The following is a 19472-nucleotide window of genomic DNA, read 5'->3' as shown; positions in this document are numbered from 1 at the left end:
TATTATTCATTTTAATTCTAAAAATTAACAAGGGCTACATAGTAGCTAGCCCTGCCTCTTAGTTTAAATATAACTAAATTAAAGTAGAAAACAAAATAAATACAAAAAAAAAAAAAAAAATGTTATAAGATTATTTTTAAATTGTAATTAAATGCATTATTAATTTTTGTAAATTAACATTATTTGTAAAGCAACATATAAATAATTATTAATAGTTTACATTTGGCTTTTTATAGTTTGTGGATATGGTTTTAAGAAATCTTCTAATTAAACCTAGGTATAGAGGCCTTATCATAAATTTATATTATACCTTGGTTTGTCAATATGGGAAATTTTATATTTATTTGTATTACAAAAATCTTATTATTTTGAATATCATTCACTCATTAATAGTGTAAAATCTATCATATGCAATTAAGTTCGCACAAAAACCTAAGTGACCTATAACCCTTAAAAATATAATGTAAAGGTAAAAATATATCTCTTGCATACCATTAATAAATATTTTTAAATTACATATGTATTTTAAATAATCATTTTAAATTATATATGTAATTTTGAATAATATATTTTTTATTAGATTATACTAATCATTAACCATTTTTATAAATAGGAATATAAAATGATTATACTCATTAGCAATAATTTTATCACCTTCCCAAAACAAATTGTATCATAAATGTCCATCCTACACCTTGATGTGATCTATGTACTTCTAGCTAAATTAATTAATAGAGGTAATGGGCAAATTAATATGTGATTTTAAATTATATATGTAATTTTAAATGATATATTTTTTATTAGATTATATTAATCATTAACCATTTTTATAAATAGGAATATAAAATGATTATACTCATTAACAATAATTTTATCACCTTCCGAAAACAAATTGTATCATAAATGCCCATTTGATGTGATCTATGTGCTTTTGGTTAATTAATAGAGGTAATGTGCACATTAATAGAGGCAATGGGAAATAACATGTTCAATTTGATAGCCAATCAAATTGAACATAAATAAATTAAATTATTTTTAAAAAATCATATATTTCAATGTGCAATGGTATACTATAGAACTTATTGCAAATTTTTTTCAAACCCAAACTAATATGGGTTTGACCAAACACTCATTGCAATGCCATGTATAATAATAATAATGAACCAACACAAGTCTTTTTGCAAACTTGAATATTTTTTTTGGGTGAACTTTAACACCTTCTTTTACTACCCCACTTCACAAGATATTATTATATGCTAATATAGTGACTTGACCACCCAAAGAGAATTAAAATGCTTTGGATATCCCTTTCTTAACTTCTTTAACCAGAGATCATCTTAAAAATTGCATAATGTTTTTGGATTAAATTTAATGAGTGATATCATGGAATGTGTGTTGGAAATTAGGCAATTACTAAGAGGCGTGAATCAATGATTATGTCTATTAGCAATGACCAATTTCAAATTATTTTAACAACCTTTTAACTTTTTCTTTAACGAATAATATATTTATATAGGTGTTCCACAATTAACCATGAATTCAAATGAAAACACACAAGCGACTCATGCAACACATGTAGACACCAGATATCAGTGGAAAGTCATAAAGGGGAAAACCACAAATTTTGTTGTTGTGTTGTAAATGCAAGCACCCACTCCTTTTTTACATCAACTTTTGTAGGAAGCCACCTACAGGGAGTTTCAACCTCTCTTTTCTTTTGCAAGATACTACTTGCTAGAAGCACCCACTTCCCCTTCTTACAGACTCTAACTTGTTCTTTTTCAGGATACTACTTGAAATGAGACATCAATTGTTGATTGGTGTTGTCATTGATGCCAACATTCATATCCTGAATGCTCTTAATACGCATATAAATTTCATCAGTTGAAAGCTCCAAGCACAAGTAAGCCTGGAAATCCCTAGAAGCCCTGCATTTGTTAAAGATTTGGAGGATTCAAATCAATGAATTTGCTTTGGAGACCACCTCTTTTGGATTCTCCTCACCAATCCAATTATGGCGGTATGTGACACATCACGAGGGACATCACAGTTTTGGAGATATGCTTATTCAAAGAAGAAAGTTCCATCTCTTAGTCAATAGACCCAAAATAATTGATGATGTGGTAGTTTCTCTTTAGCTAAGATAATGATGTAGTCATAAGGCCTTTCATTAAGAATTAAATTAAATTTATTATTGTTGAATGGTGTTGTCATTAATGTCAATGTCTGTTAATGAACGCTCTTAATATTTGTCTCTATTACATCAAGTTGGAAGCTCCAATGGAAGGATGGGTGGAAACCCTAGTAGCCCCGTATTTATTGAGGTTTTTTAAGCAACAAATCAGTGAATTTTCCTTGAAGATCATCATCAAGTTGATTTCATTGATATGTGGCCACCCCAAGAGCCCTCATGGTTTGAGAGGTATCAATGTTTGAAGTTGAAGCACCCAATCTATGGGGGAAAACCCAAATTATGGTGATGAGACACCATATCATTTGCTAACTCATTATTTAAATCAAGAAGGTAGGGTTTCCTCATTAAATTTTGGACTACATTATCTCATGAAGAATCTCAATCATCATTTAGGATTAACAAGGGACATTGAACTTTATCAAAATTTGTTAAGTTATGGTATGTTCTATGCTTATAACAGTTTACTTCTTTTTCTTATTATATTCCACAGATTAGCAATCACATGTACATAAAGTAAAGTGCAAATAGAACATTAAACGATCGACAGAAAACAAACGAAGACAAGAGAAACAAGATGTGGCGGCTAGCCAAGACAAACCCCACAATGTGTGGGGAAACCCTTTGATCAAATCTTCTTTTATCTTCAATAATTCAGTAGAGAGAAATAGTACAATAAATCTTATTTGTATCAGCAATAGCAAAACCCTAGATCAGCAACATCAGCATTAGTGGCTTCATCATCAAACTAGGGCAGACGATATCTCACAAACCAACCGTCGGATCGGCTTGATTCCAACACCAAAAGTTACGGCTTCCAGAGGAGGTTCAAATGAACCTACAGTGCAGTTCAGATGAGGAGATCTTCTGGTCCACGCAAGTCAATCTTTACTTCTGTAGTTGCAGCTTCAGTTTCAGCAGCTTCCTTCAAACTAGGGCAGTCGATATCTTGCAAACCGTCTGTCGGATTGACTTGATTCCACCACAAAAAGTTGCGGCTTTCAAAGGAGGTTCAGATGGACCTACAATGTAGTTCAGATGAGGAGATCTTCTAGTCCATATAGGTCAAACTTTACTTCTGCGGTTGCAGCTTCAGTTTCAGTAGCTTCCGGCTTCACATGTGTGAGGGAGAGACCCTTTTCTACGCAATAGAGAAGAGACAATTTTTTGCGCAGTAGAGAGAGAGATGTGATGAGATGAGTGAGTCCAAATGAGAAAAATTCCTCCTATATTTATACAAAACGTTGGTGTTTGAATAGATGCGACTATTGGGGTTCTGAGCCTACATGAGTTGTAGGTCGGCTTGATAATAATTCGATAATCAAAATAAATTCATATCTCCATGAATACTTATCGAAATTGGATTATCTTTATATCAATCCTACACCTCTCGATGAGAGGAATCTAATAAAAATATTATTAGCCATGAATAAGATGACCCACATGAAGTTTTTCCCTAGTTGCCAATTTTAACACTCCCTCTCAACTAGGGAGAACTTCATCTGCAATTTGTCTATCGGTCGTTACTATTTATCCATCAAATGCACTGCCCTGTAAAGCCTGACCTTTGCCCTGCTCTACTCCATTCTGCCTATTCTGCTTTTTCTTGTTTTGCCATGTATTTATTTGTATTGTTTTGCTCTATTCTGCTCTGCTCTTGCATTGTTCTGTTCTGATCTGCCTTTGTCTGAATTATGAAGAAGAAGAAATGATCGAGGATGTATCATACTAACTCAAATTTAGTCTCAGAGTATGTACCATTAGTCCCAGACCATTCTCAACCAACCCGAAGTCAGCGTCATAATGAGTACAACTCCACTGGTCCCAGACCAGTATCATCCTCCACTGACTCAAAGTCAGTCCCAGAGTGAGTACCACTAGTCCCAAACCAGTCTCAACCGACCCAAAGTCAGCTTCATAATAGGTACCACTCCTACCACTGGTCCCAGACTAGTATCGCAGTCTCAAAGAGTGGACCACTGGTCCCAGACCAGTCTCAACCGACCCGAAGTCAGCGTCATAGTATGTACCACTTTCACTGGTCCCAGACAAGTACTGCACTGACACAAAGTCAGTCTCAGAGTATGTACCACTGGTCCCAAACCAGTCTCAACCGACCCGAAGTCAGTGTCGTAGTATGGTACAACTCCTACCACTGGTCCCAGACCAGTATCATTGATCCCAGATCAATGGAGGTCATCCTAGCATAGGAAGTACGGTAGATACAACGATGCGTCCATTGGTACTACTATGGTCCCTAACTTCATTTCCCTGCTCATTGATCAGATGAGAGGTACTTCCCATGAGTCCCGGAGTACATGGGTAGGATGCCTCGACAAGAGAACTAATCAATCCTGTCCTCACAAGAGAACACATCAATCCTACTACAATCACCATGGAGAACACATCAATCCAGGCCGCCATGGAGAGCACATCAATCCAGGCCTCACAGCAGAACACATCAATCTTGCTACAATCGCTATGGAGAAGACATCAATCCAGACCTCACAGGAGAACACATCAATCCTACTACAATCGCCATGGATAACACATCAATCCAAGCCTCACAATAGAACACATCAATCCTGCTACAATCGCCATGGAGAACACATCAATACAGGCCTCACAGGAGAACACATCAATCCTGCTACAATCGCTATGGAGAACACATCAATCCAGGCCTCACAGGAGAACTAATCATCCTGCTACACAGGAGAGCGAATCATCCTGTTCCACGAGAGATCGAATCATCTTGTCTCACAAGAGAGCGAATCATCTTGTTCCAGTGCACACCACCACGAGAGGGTGAGTCACCCTGTGGTCGTATGCTGCTCCAGTAAGAACCGCAAGCCCTCAGAGCTCCCAAAGCTCAATGTATGCAACATGCAAGACCCTTGTACAAGGGTTTCTTGACGACTCCAAGTCGTTTGAGAAAATCACAGATTAGATCTTTCCTCAAGGCTTTGACAAGGTGTATCGACTTGTACATCATCTTAATGCGATGGAGCCTCCTTGCTCATCGACTTACCATATCCTAGATGATGTCTATCTGCTGGAGCAATCGACGAATACGGGATTCCTCAATAATCGAGTCCCACCTCTGGTTGTTACAGAGAATCACAATGATATGTGTTCAAATAGCTCACTGAAGAGCTTCCCTAACCAGGCAGCTTCATACAAGTTCATACTCATAGATATGTATCTGGTCTCGACAGTGCTTATGGAAACCAACGTCTGCTTCCTGCTCATCCATTATATCAAAGCAGAATACAAAGAGAAACAACACTAAAAGTGCTCAAGTGATCCTCCACACTACCTGCCTAATCAGCATTCGAATAATCATGCAATTTCATATTTCCGACATTGTATCTTAATCCATGAGAGATTATGTCCTCAAGACATCTTAGAAGATTCTTGGCACTAATCTAGTGAAGCTCAACCAAATATGAGCTCACAATGCTAACTGCAAAACATATGTTTGGACGGAGGTTCACCAAGAACATCAACACAAACGATTTTTTGAAACTCAGAGGCATTTCCCAAATCTAGTCCGACATCACTACCATATAACTTCTGAAAGTTAAGATCCTTGAGGTAGTCACAGTCTTGCAGTCCATCATACCACATATTTTAAGAATCTTCACCGCATATTTTCCTTAAGATAGGAAAATCTCCCTTGGCTTCTGCCACACTTCAAGTCCTTGGTTCTTCATTTCAAATTCAGAAGCCAACTCCCTCTTACATTTGTGAATAAGATGGTATGCACTTGTTAGAAAGAGGTCATCCACTTATAGCACCAGTCTTAGAGGTTTGTCATCTTCAACCTTAGAGTAAAGGTTAGGATCAGCTTCACTCCTAGTGAATCCCAGCTTCATCAAGTAGCTATCGATCCTCTCATACCATGCTCGGGGTGCTTGCTTCAACCCATAAAGAGCCTTCTTCAACCTGCATGCATGAGATTTTCAATCATAAATCTCAAATCCTTCAGGTTGCTCCACATAGACCTCTTCTTTGATCTAACCATGCAAGAACGCGGTCTTGACATCCATCTAATGTAGGTTCCATCCTTGTGAAGCCGCAAGGGCTATGATCAAGCGGATGGTTGTATATCTGGCAACAGGTGCAAATATCTCATGATAGTCTATACCTTCCTTCTGGGAGAAACCACGAGCAACAAAACGAGCCTTATACTTTTCCGTACTTACATCTGCTGCATGCTTTATCTTGTAAAGCCATTTTGACATGACAATTGTCTTGTCTTGGGGTCTGGGAACTACTTCCCAGACATCATTCTTCATAATAGACTCATATTATTCGGTCATAGCATCCTTCCATACTTGATTCTTGATGGCATCTAAGAATGATGAAGACTCATTTTGTATGATCGTGCTCATGATGGTCAAGTATCCCTGATACCTGTTAGGTTTCTTACTTTGACGAAAGGTTCCTCGGGGTGTAGCATGTCCTTTAGCATCATCAAGTATCCCCCTAATCCATGAAGGCCTCTTCCTAGAAGAGAAAGGATCAAGTGGTTAAATAGGATCCATCAGTTCTTCCACATCAGGCATTGTTACATCATCTACCCATAGAGATAGCTTCCACAATCGTACGGTGCCACACCATTCTGCTCAGGAGTATGTGATGTAGTAGTCTCCCTCTGATTGCTAACCTCAGGTATTCCTGAGTGAACCAACTATAATATATCGGAGGTCTTGCTTAGGCTTGAGGGGAATGGTCCCCTTTTGAGCTTTCCTTTGGCACATCCCAAACATACACCCTCTTTTTTCTACTCGGAATTCAGCGGGTAGATCTTTGTAATGAAGGTGGGAAAACCTCCAATGCTAAAGTTCAGACTGAAGATATGTGTCATAAGACATGATACCTAGCGGACTTCCATCGACCTGATATAATGAATCAACACGAAACCCAAGAGTAAAGGCATCTTTAACATTATTTTTCGATACACGTACCTTGCCATCACTGAAGGTTACCTTGTAGCCTTTGTCTTCCATTGCCGAGATGGAAACCAGGTTCTTTCGGAGGTCAGGTGCATTTAATACATCCTGGAACTTCTAGCCTTCTTGAATGCTTGTCCTCTTCCTTGATTCCCAACTCTCCTCTTACCTTTGCTATTGAATTTTTCATTCCTTTGATTGTCATCAGAGGGATTTTAATCATCGTCCAAGTGTGAGTCCTTTCTATCAGGGCACTCCCTTGCATAGTGACCTGCTTTATCACAGATGTAACATCGTCCTTTTCTTCCACCCTTAGGTCCAGCCTTTCCTTTTGATTTAGACCCAGAATTATTTCTATTCTTAGCATGAAAAGAAAAAGCAATAGGAGGACCTTTAAGCAAGGGCATTTCTTGCTCTTCTACCCTTTTTTCTTCTTGAATGCATCTAGCCATAAATTCCTTGAAACCAAGAATTATATTATTGTTCAGAAGAGTAGTCCTGAACACATATCATTCGGATGGTAATCCTCCAAGAGTTGTGAGTGCCATTTCCCTATTAGTAATAGTCTCCCCAATAGATAGGAGATCATTCTTGATCTCGATGATTCTTAAGAAGTATGCTTGCATACTCTCATCTTTACCCTTCTTGATTTCCCTCAGCTTATTTCTAAGAAACAAAACTTCATTTGCATCATTAACTTTAGATAAACTCACTAGTCTATCAAAGATTTCCTTGGAGGTGTTCAGGTCAGAGATGTAGGCCACCAAGTGCTTTTCGATAGAGTCCCGGATGATCTTCTTTGTTTTGACTTCTCTGGTTTTCCATTTGTACCTAGCAACAGCAGATGCATTTGATGGAGGCTCAACAATATTTCCTCTCACATGGTCCAACACTCCTTGTTCTTCGGTGATTGCTCTTGCTCTTGCTGAGGCTTTGTCTTCACCTTAGCTCTGATACCATGTTAAGTTATGGTATATTCTATGCTTATAACAGTTTACTCCTTTTTCTTATTATATTCCAGAGATTAGCAATCACATGTACGTAAAGTGAAGTGCAAATAGAACATTAAACGATTGACAGAAAACAAGCGAAGACAAGAGACACAGGATGTGGCGGCTAGCCAGGGACAAACCCCACAAGGTGTGGGGAAACCCTTTTATCAAATCTTATTTTATCTTCAATAATTCACTAGAGAGAAATAGTACAATAAATCTGATTTATATCAGCAATAGAAAACCCTAGATCAGCAGCATCAACATTAGCGGCTTCATCATCAAACTAGGGTAGACGATATCTCACAAACCGACCATCGGATCAGCTTGATTCCACCACCAAAAGTTGTGGCTTCCAGAAGAGGTTCAGATGAACCTACAACATAGTTCAGATGAGGAGATATTTTGGTCCACGCAGGTCAATCTTTACTTCTGCATTTGCACCTTCAGTTTCAGCAACTTCCTTCAAACTAGGGCAGTCGATATCTTGCAAACTGTCCGTCGGATTGACTTGATTCCACCACCAAAAGTTGTGGCTTTCAGAGGAGGTTCAGATGAACCTACAATGTAGTTCAAATGAGGATATCTTCTATTCCACGCAGGTCAAACTTTACTTCTGCAGTTGCAGCTTCAGTTTCAGCAGCTTCCGGCTTCACATGTGTGAGGGAGAGACCCTTTTCTACGCAGTAGAGAAGAGACTCTTTTCTGCGCAGTAGAGAGAGAGAGATGTGATGAGATGAGTGAGTCCAAATGAGAAAAATTCCTCCTATATTTATACACAATGTTGGTGTTTGAATAGATCTGACTGTTGGGCTTCTGAGCCTACATGAGTTGTAGTTGGCTTGATAGTAATTTGATAATCAAAATAAATTCATATCTCCATGAATACTTATCAGAATTGGATGATATTTATATCAATCCTACACCTCTTGACGAGTGGAATCTAATAAAAATATTATTAGCCATGAATAATATGACCCACATGAAGTTTTTCCCTAGTTTCCAATTTTAACAAAATTTAAAGTCTCATATTTAAAAGAGTAAAAACCCTTTCCTTGGGTTTCAACTCCAGTAAAATCCAAAGTTTAAAATCATACTCTCCTAAAATCCCTCCAACAGTTCTCTTTTGAAGGCCCCTCCCTATCCATGAACAAAACTATATAAGAACATTCCATTAGCTCTCACAAAAATGCACTTGAATGCAAATCATCTTGTGATCCACTTCTAAAATTAAACTCGACCTTATGGAGAAAGGTTCCAATAGACGAGAGGCTATGGTTTCCTTCTGTTTTGATTGGTTTAGTTAAGCTCTCTTGTAGGTGAAGTGAACAAATTTAGAAGGGTTTCATTAGGTAATTTGGTTGCAAGTCTTTATGCACATCGGTCTATGTCTTTGGCCCACTAGGGGAACAATCTTGAAGCAAAGACTTATCATTATAGACCAGCAAACAAACCTTGTTTTCATATTTGAGATTCGATATTCTCAATGGTAACATCTTTGCGCATAAGGATCAAAATTTGTTTTGTTTGAAGATTGAAATTTTTGGTTATCCTACTCAGCCCTCTAGGGCATTCATCATTGAGCTATTATTACAGGACAAAAAGGATCATCTTGTTTCAGGTCCCTCAACCTTAGAAGACCAAGCTCTTAAGCTAAGTCTCATGATTTATAATCAACGAATTCAAGGAGAATCTAGATTCTTGCAGGAAGGAGTTTCAGTTCACTAGGCAAAGGTTTGCAAAGAGATCTGATCTACAACATCATTAAGCTACCTTTGTGGACATAAATTCACAGTTTGTGGAAGCGACAATCTATGCATAAGGTAGATTCAAACCATTTTTAATTCTAAATTCATAAACTCCTCCAAGTCTTAGGTCTAAAGTAGGGACTATATACATATTGGCTACCGTCTAATTAAAGTCGACCTTACAAAATGATCATAGAAACATAAGGTCTAAATAATTGAGAACTGTGCATTATGAAGCAAAATAGAAAGGAAAAATCATTTGTCTTGTTGAACAGCGGGTTAATGCTTGCGGTCTTGACAAAGGACTACTATTCATTATTGTCATGTTGCAAGCTTTCAGGTATCATTCTTGCACTAATTTCATATTTGATATAGTTAAAGAATCTAAAGGTGTAACCTATCACAGAAGGATCTGATGTACACATTCACCTCAACAATAGAAATTTGAATATAATGACTTTGGCAGAATTTTTTATGACAGTGGATGGTTAATGGTAAACCTAAAAGTGCCTACATCTAAAGCATCTGAATGAATATACTCTTGAAAACTGAACAAGTGATATCCGGCCTTAAGGAGATGCATATACACACTTATGTAAGCATCTTCCAAAAGAATTAAGAATATTTAAAGATGACTTCATTCAAGTAGCATTACAACAATGACAATATGGTAACTCGAGCATTTGATATCATCCAACAAATAATATTGATATGTCAAGTGCCCTTGGTTATATTTAGTGTAGCTAGGCTTTGGTAAGGTAATTTGTATGCGACCTTTGATGTGCATGTATGTTGGATTCTTCTTATGTGTCAGAGTACTCTTATGGTGATAGTGATCCTCTTATCTATGTGATAGTAATATCCTATGTGATATGGTGGCAGTAATTTTCTTATGCAATGAGCTTGATGTGACAACAATGTTGACAACAACCTTACCTTCACAATATATATGTGGACATAACCTTTGTGACAATTTCTTATAATAGTGTTGTGTGAATTATTTGAAGATGTGGCAGTGACAATGACTTGTAGTAGTGATTGAAATTCTAGACAGTAACCCTTGGTGTGGCATGACAATACATTTAATATAGAACGATATTTGGTTTGAAAATCTTTAAGTAACATGGACACTAATATTAGTGATTATTTCAATTTGATAGCCACGGTGATAGAGATCTGTTGACAGTGTCTCTTTGACGATAACATTGATAGTGTCACATCTAGGTTTCTGAAATACCATCTAAGTGGAAACAGAGTTATGTGTTGGTAGTTGTGGAATAGCTTGAATGGTCATTATGCTTAAGCAGAAATAGGGTTTGTGACACATTGAGAAAGATCATTGTATGCATGGATAGTTGTTGAAGTATAGCTAAGGTTGATGGTTTGATGTAGAAGCAAATGTTAGGGTTTGATATGCAGTTTGGACAGAGATAGAAGTGGTTGATATTGGAAATCAGGGTTTGATGTGAAGATTGAGCATAAGCAGAACCAATTGACAATGATTGTATAGCAGTTTATTGTATCACAGTTTATTCGTTTTGATATTAAGCACAAGTGGATCCATTCTGAAAATTGTGAAACATGGTCCGATGGTTGATCAAGTTGGCAGGGTGGTGCAAGGCAGGAGAGTGGATTATCCTTCAATTTGTAGCCTGAGAACACTTCAAGGTGGCAGGGTGGTGCTAGGGAAGGTTAGAGCTTGTATAGGGTGTTGAAGTGTCCATCCAGTTGTATCTGGTGCACAACATGTTAGAGAACCTTTAGGTTGGAGCCTGTAAACTAGGATGTTGGAGCATCTTCCCATTTGAAGTTGGTAAACAAGGCTTGGATCATCCTACAGGTTGGAGCCTGTAAATCATGGGGTTTGAACCTCCTTCAGTTGTAGCTAAAAACTTGATGTAAATCTTTTGAAAACAGAAATTAAGAAGTGTTTGTTGGTTTTTGTCCCAGAGGGTTTTCCATCTAAAAATATTTGTCTACTGTCTCTATTAGTATGCATTGTTGAATGGCGTTGATGAATGTTTATGTTTATCTAATGCTAATAAAAATCAATTCTCTATAAAGCTAAATGTATATTGATTGATAAGAAATATTGATTCACCCCCTCTCAATATTTCCAACAATTTGTATCAGAACAAGTTCCTTTAGTAGCATCTTAACAGTTGGAAGACAAATCTCAGAGTGCAGAGATGGGAAAATCAAAGAAGCAAGCTACCAATTATTCAAAGGAATTAAAGGAAATTCCAGGTATTGAAATAGTTTCATATCCAGTTACCATCAATGAAGAGAAATAGGTTGGTCCAATTCCTATGTTCAGTGAATTAAGTTTTGTATTATGGAAAGATAGAATCGAAGCCTATTTGAAAGAAGTTTTAATATGATGTGTGGGATTATGTTGTTTCTGGAGACATTTCTAATGATAAATCAAGAAAACACACTTCCAAGGCCATGAGTATCTAATTAAGTGTGCTACTAGATTCTATGAAACCCAATATAGGACGATGCTCATTAGCCAAATATTTTTGAGAGAAACTTCAAGATCTCTATGAAGGTAAAAAACATACAAGTCAAGATAAAGATATTGGCAATTATGCATATCCTAATATCAAATAATCTAATAATGATGATGATGAAGAAGTGGAAGAGGACACAGAAAGGAATTAATTAATGTCTTCAAAGAATGGAAGAACATAGAAAAGGAAAATCTCAGACTCAAAGAAGAACTTTCACTTTTGAAACTCCAAGTGGAGGAAACAAAAAAGAAAGAGAAAGGCCTCGCAATACAACTAAAGGAATATGGTCAAAGGTACGTATCTGAAGTTGATAAAAAACAAAAGGAACTAGATGTATCTTCAACAGAAATTAACAAGCTTAGAAAACAAAATGAAAGACAGAAGGAACAAATACAAGTTCTTAACAAAGAAGTAGAAAAAGGTCACTCTTCTAAACCTACAAGTAGAAGAAGCAGGAAAAAGAAGGAAAATCTTGAAAATTTTGTTTCAAGAATATATTGATCAAAAGAAAGGAGAACTTGACGTAACCCTTATGGAATGGCAAGAGGAACACTTGCAGGCTATTGGAAAGAAAGATCAAGAATTGGCTCAGTTGTAGAGGAAGGAAAAGGAAGCAGGTAAAGCTCCACGTGACAAAGGAATAAGCTCCAAGACTTTACAAAACAAGGTTGATGAGAAGACAAATCAAAGCGAAGGACTAAATAATATTAAAAATGTTGTGAATCCAAGGAATAATGTTGAAGTAATCAAGGACAAGGATCAAAAAAGGATTGTACCAGCTCCAAGAAAGAATGAATTCAGAAGATTATCTAGACAAGATAACTCATCCAGGTACGCTAGTCTATTTAATGGTTATTATTTTTCATGTAATAACATTGGACATATGGTTAGGGATTATATAACGTATGATAGGTACAATTATCAAGGTCATTATCGAAACCCTAGAAGTAAGGTTGTAGGAACTTAAGACAGATACTTCGATGATTTGATCAGTCGAAAGTATATGTTTTTGCTCCATTATTTAGGCTAAATGTTGAGTGCTACAAATGCCATAATTATGGACATATAACACATGATTGTAGGTACAAGTTGGAATCCTTCATGATGGACAAACCTAATATCAGGTATAGGAAATTTTGGAGAAGAAAGCATATGTAAGCAGACCAAGCAAATGAGAAACTCTCAGCAATAATGCTTTCAAGTTTTGTAATGGAAATATCATGAGGAATCAACAGGCACATTAGACTATGACAAGATACAGAATGATCCAACTGAAGAGCTAGCTCATACACTATTTTGAAAAATTCAACTTGATGACTCCCTAAATATTGAAGAGGCAGAGTCTATGCCGCAATAGTTTAATGTTTAAAGATCTTTCATTGACAGGTTGACAGGTGATAGATATCAAGAAGAATTATAGGTAGTTTCAGTGTAGCAATTTTGGCAGGCAAAGTTGATCCATTTGACAAGGAGAGTTAGAAATATAAATCCATATGAAGCATAACATGACAAGGCTAGATAAATTGTTTATTGCAATGAGAATTGATCAAGGCATTCAGAGTAGATATGTATCTTGAAGGAAGATAGAGGAAAGCATTTCATAAAGGGGAGAATAGGGATTTACAGGTCCATAGGTAGTAAGGAAGTTTGTAGGGGGGTGTTACCCTTTGACATTGATGTCAAAAGGGAAGAGAAACCGGGACAGAATGATCAAAGCCATGGAGTTAGGGGGAGTTGTGAATGTAGGGAGAGTATTTGTTGTCAACAATGACAAATGGGGAGATTACTGATTAGTGTTGTCATTGATGTCAATGTCCATTAATGGGTACTCTTAATGTTTGTCTAGATTACATCAAGTTGGAAGCTCCAATGGAAGGATGGATGGAAACCCTAGTAGCCCCACATTTATTAAGGATTTTGAATCAAAATATCAGTGAATTTTCCTTGGAGATCCTTGTCATTTGGGTCTCCTCATCAATCTGATTTTGTTGATATGTAGCACTCCCCAAATCCCTCGCGGTTTGAGAGATAACAATGTTTAAAGTTGAAGCCCTCAATTTGTGGGAAAACCTCAAAGGATAGTGATTTGGCACCATATCATTAGTTGGTTCATTATTTAAATCAATAAGGTAGGGTTTTCCCATTAAATTTTGGACTACACTATCATATTAAGAATCTCAATCATCATTTAGCATCAACAAGGGGCATTGAACTTTATCAAAATTTAAAGTCTCATATCTAAAAGAGTAAAAGCCCTATCCTTGGATTTCAACTTCAATAAAATCCAAAGTCTAAAATCATAGTCTCCCAAAATCCCTCTGATGGTTCTCTTTTGAAGGCCCCTCCCTATCCATGAACAAAACTATATAAGAACATTCCATTAGTTCCCATAAAAATGCACATGAATGCAAATCATCTTGAGATCCACTTCTGAAATTAAACTCAACCCTGTGGATAAAGTTTTTATTAGATAAGAGGCTAGGGTTTCCTTTTGTTTTGATTGGTTTGGTCAAGCTCTCTTGTAGTTGAAATGAGTGAATTTGAAAGGAAGGGTTTGGATGTAAGGGTTTCGGTGGGTAATTTGGTTGTAGGTCTCTGCGTACATTTGTATATGTCTTCAGCCCACAAGGGAAACAATCTTGAAGCAAAGGCTTATCATTATAGAGAAACAAAGTAACCTTGTTTTCATATATGATATTTGTTCTTCATAATGGTAATGTCTCTATGCACAAGGATCAAATTTCATTTTGGTTGAAGATCGAAAGTTTTGGGTTATCCTACTCGACCCTCTAGGGCATTCATCCTTGAGCTATTATTATAGGATAACAAGGATTATCTTGTTTTAGGTCCATCAGCCTTAGAATACCAAGCTTTGAATATTAGTCTCATGATTTATGATCATTGAATTCAAGGAGAATTTAGATTTTTACAAGAAAGAATTTCGGTTCACTAGGGAAAGGTCTGCAAAGAGATCTAATTTGCGGTATCTCTATGGACATGAATTCATAATTTGTGTAAGCAACAATATGAGCATAAGGCAGATTCAGACCATTTTTAATTCTAAATTCATCAAATTCTCCAAGTATCGGGTCTGAGGCAGGGAGTATATACATATTGTTTACCATCTAATTGAAGTTGACCTTACAAAATGATCATAGCAACAGAAGGTCCAATAATTGAGGATTGTGCATTACGAAGAAAAAGAGAAAGGCAACATCATATGTCTTATTGAACAGTGGGTTAATGCTTGCAGTCTTGAAAGAGGACCATTTTCATTGTTCTCATGTTAAAGAATCTAAATGTGTAACCTAGCATAAAAGAATCTGATGTGTACATTCACCTCAAATATGGAAATTTCAATACAATGACTTTGGCATTATTGTGTATGACAATGGATGGTTAATGACAAGCCTAAAACTGCCTACATCTTAAGCATCTAAATGAAGGTACTCACTTGAAAAATGAACAAGTGATCTTCGACCTTAAGGAGATGTATATACACACTTACGTAAGCATCTACCAAAATAAGTAAGCATATCTAAAGCCGAATTCATTCAAGCAACATTACAACAGTGACACTATGGTACCTGGAGAATTTTATATCATCCAACAAATAATATTGATATGTCAAGTACCCTTGGTTATACTTAGAGGTGTAATTGGGATTTGGTAAGGTATTTTGTATGCAACCTACGATGTGCATGTATGTTGTATTCTTCTTATGTGTCGATAAACTCATATGATGATAGTGATACTCTTATGTACGTGATAGTAATCTCCTATGTGATATGGTGGCAGTAATTTCTTATACAATGATTTTGATGTGACAACAATGTTGACAGTGACCTTACCTTAACAATATATATGTGGACATAACCTTTGTGACAATTTCTTATAATAGTGTTGCATGAATGATTTGAAGATGTGACAGTGACAATGAATCTTAACAGTGATTGAAACTCTAGACAGTAACCCTTGGTGTGGCATGACTGTACATTTAATATAAAATGATATTTGGCTTGACAATATTTAAGTAGCAAGGATGGTGATATTAGTGATGATTGTGATTTGATAGCCACGATGATAGAGATGCGTTGATAATGTCTCTTTGAAAATAACATTGACAGTGTGACAGCTAGGGTTTTGCAATACAATACGAGCAAAAACAAAGTTATGTGTTGGAAATTGTGGAACAACTTGATTGGTCATTGTGTTTAAGAAGAACTAGGGTTTGTGACACATTGAGCAAGATCGTTGTATGCATGGATATTTGATGAAGCACAATTAAGGTTGATGGTTTTATGTAAAAGAATATGTTAAGGTTTAATATGCAGTTTGGACAGAGATAGAAGTGGTTGATATTGGTAGCTAGGGCTTGATGTGAAATTTGAGCAGAGGCATAATCAATTGATAGCGATTGTATAGCAATTTATTGTATCACAATTTATTTGATTTGATATCAAATGTAGGTGGATCCAATCTGAAAATTGTGAAAATTGGTTTTTTGGTTGATCAGGGTGGCAGGAGAGTGGAATGTCTTTAAGGTTGGAGCCTAAAAACACTTCGAGGTGGTAGGGTGGTGATATGGAAGGTTGGAAATTGCATAGGGCATCGAAGCATTCGTCCAGTTGCATCTAGTACATAAGGTGTTGGAGCACCTTCAGGTTAGAGCCTATAAAACAAAATGTTGGAGTGTCCTCCCAGTTACAGTTGGTAAATAGGGCTTGGAGTGTACTATAGGTTAGAGCCTGTAAATCAGGGGGTTAGAGCCTCCTTCAATTGGAGTTGAAAACTTGATGTAAATATTTTGAAGACAAATATCAAGAAGCGTTCGGTGATTTTTGTCCCCGAGGGGTTTCCACCTAAAAATGTTTGTGTCTATTGTCTCTAATTTTATTCTATGTTGAATGGTGTTGGTGAATGTTTATGTTTATCTGATGCTAATAATAATTAATGATTTGTAAAGTTAAAAATATCCTAATTTATAAGAAAAACCAATTCACCCCCCTCAGTATTTCCAACAATTATGGCAAAAATATCTTGTGGAAGGGAACAATATTTCCAAGTCAAAATTTTCAAGGGTTTTAGGCTCCATGAATTTAAATTTTAAAATTTGAATGTCCCTCCAATTTGCAATTTGAAATAAATTTTCCCTCCCCGTTAGGGGAATCTTGAGGTCTAAAATGGGCCTTCTAGGGAAATTATAAAATGATAGTGGAAATAATAAAATAAGATTAGATTACATCATCAAATTTTAGAGGGAAAAAAGAAAAAACTAATTTTTTTCAACTCATATTTTAAACTTATCTCCTTATGGGTTTACACAAATTTCAAGTCGGAACGCTCATTGGATGCAGAATTTGATTCCTCATCCAAGTAGTACCCATGTTGCGTACTTTCGATGGACCCTGATACATGAAAAAACGTGATTGCAATCACGGTTTTCATGTATTTCTCATTTTTCGTGTAGTAGGGTCCATCGAAAGTATGCAACATGGGTACTACATGGATGACGAATTAAATTTTGCATCCAACAAGTACTCCCGCTTGAAATTTGAGTAAAACCTCAGGGAGATAAGTTGAAAATACAAATTGAAAAATAATTTTATTATTTTTTAATCTTTTTACTTTTTTACCCCAAAAATGGTGAATTATCCCCCATGGTTGACATCGTCATATTGGATCCTATTGGTTCTTATAGAGTTTATTTTGGTTGTACATTTTTTCTTAGGAGGCCCATTTTAGAACTCAAAAGTTCTCTAATGCTCTCTATTTTGGCTAACCATCCTAAGAAAACTATAAAAGGAGACCTTTTTTCTCCCCTCAAGGGAAAGTTTGTTTGATGCTCATCCTGCGAAAGAGACTGAGAAATTTCCTGTGGCACTGTGGAGGATAGAAAGATCAGACGAGAAGGCCATAATTTTAAAGTTTTTGAAGGGTTATGGTTTTTCATCTTGGGAGAAGGGTTTTGTTGTTTATCTCTTATCTATATTTCTTTGCGGCTTCTTGGTGGATTCCCACTATGATGAAGGGTTTCATTTGCTTGATTTTCTGAATCTAATTTGAAGCAATGATGCACAATCTAAGGATTTTTCAGCCTACCCATAAGCCCTATACCCTGCGGCCTTGTTTTCAAATGGCCTATTCTCTGTGGTAGACCAAATTTGAGGGACTGACTTAAGAATATTTTCACTATGACTTCATTGATAACCATTGATCTTAAAGCAGTATCAGCGATTTCCTTTGTTGCAAAACCTCTTGATCTGATTAAGAAGATTAGATTTTCTTTGCTAAAATTCCTTTTCAGATTATATTAAATATGCTTGAGGATTAATGAGATTGCTTACAAGTTTAAACATGGGTTTTTGAGTGTTTTTATGTAATTTTTATATGAATATTAACATAAACAAATGACTGAACAACAACAAATGACAGACACATAAATCACCATAAAAAATATCATAGTAGCACATGATGAAGGAGTTCACCCCTCCTGGGCTATGTCTCCTTGGTCCAGCTTTCAATGGCTCGACCCTCTCTATTATGCTCAAAAGTTTGAATACATCAGTTTACAATGCTCAGAATGCTTTGAAACTTGTTTCAATGGTTCCATAATGCCCAAAAATGCTTGTGTAGCCTCTTTCTTCTCCTAATTTGGTCAAAAACCTAAGAAGTTATGGCCTTTTCCCATCTTCTGTTAATCGCAACACAAATTCCCTAAAATCTGGCATCATCCTACAATTTCGCCCACAAAATGTGCTAACGGAGCACCGTTTTGGCCAAATTCCAACGCAAAAAATGGGTGCCTTAATTTGTCCTCTACAGCCTTAAGTCTGAAAATTGTGGCCACGTGCGGGCCACGTGCCTCGGGCTAAGGCCAACGACCCACCCCCACCGGCCGAGACCCCACTCCTTGTCCGCAATGGTCGCATGCACGGTGATGTTACTAAGGGTCAGCCCTACCCCCAAATAGCACGGCATTGTAATTAAAATAAAACGAACAAACAATATGGTTAATAACTACTGCCACAGTGCATTGGTAATTAGCTAAGTTGTGTGTTGGGAGGTCGTGG

The sequence above is a fragment of the Pinus tabuliformis genome, chromosome 2_1 (genome assembly GCF_031772625.1).
Source record: "Pinus tabuliformis cultivar Carrire ecotype Pingquan chromosome 2_1, CPIR1, whole genome shotgun sequence".
NCBI classification, from domain to species: domain Eukaryota; kingdom Viridiplantae; phylum Streptophyta; class Pinopsida; order Pinales; family Pinaceae; genus Pinus; species Pinus tabuliformis.
Note: the sequence above shows the minus strand (reverse complement) of the source record.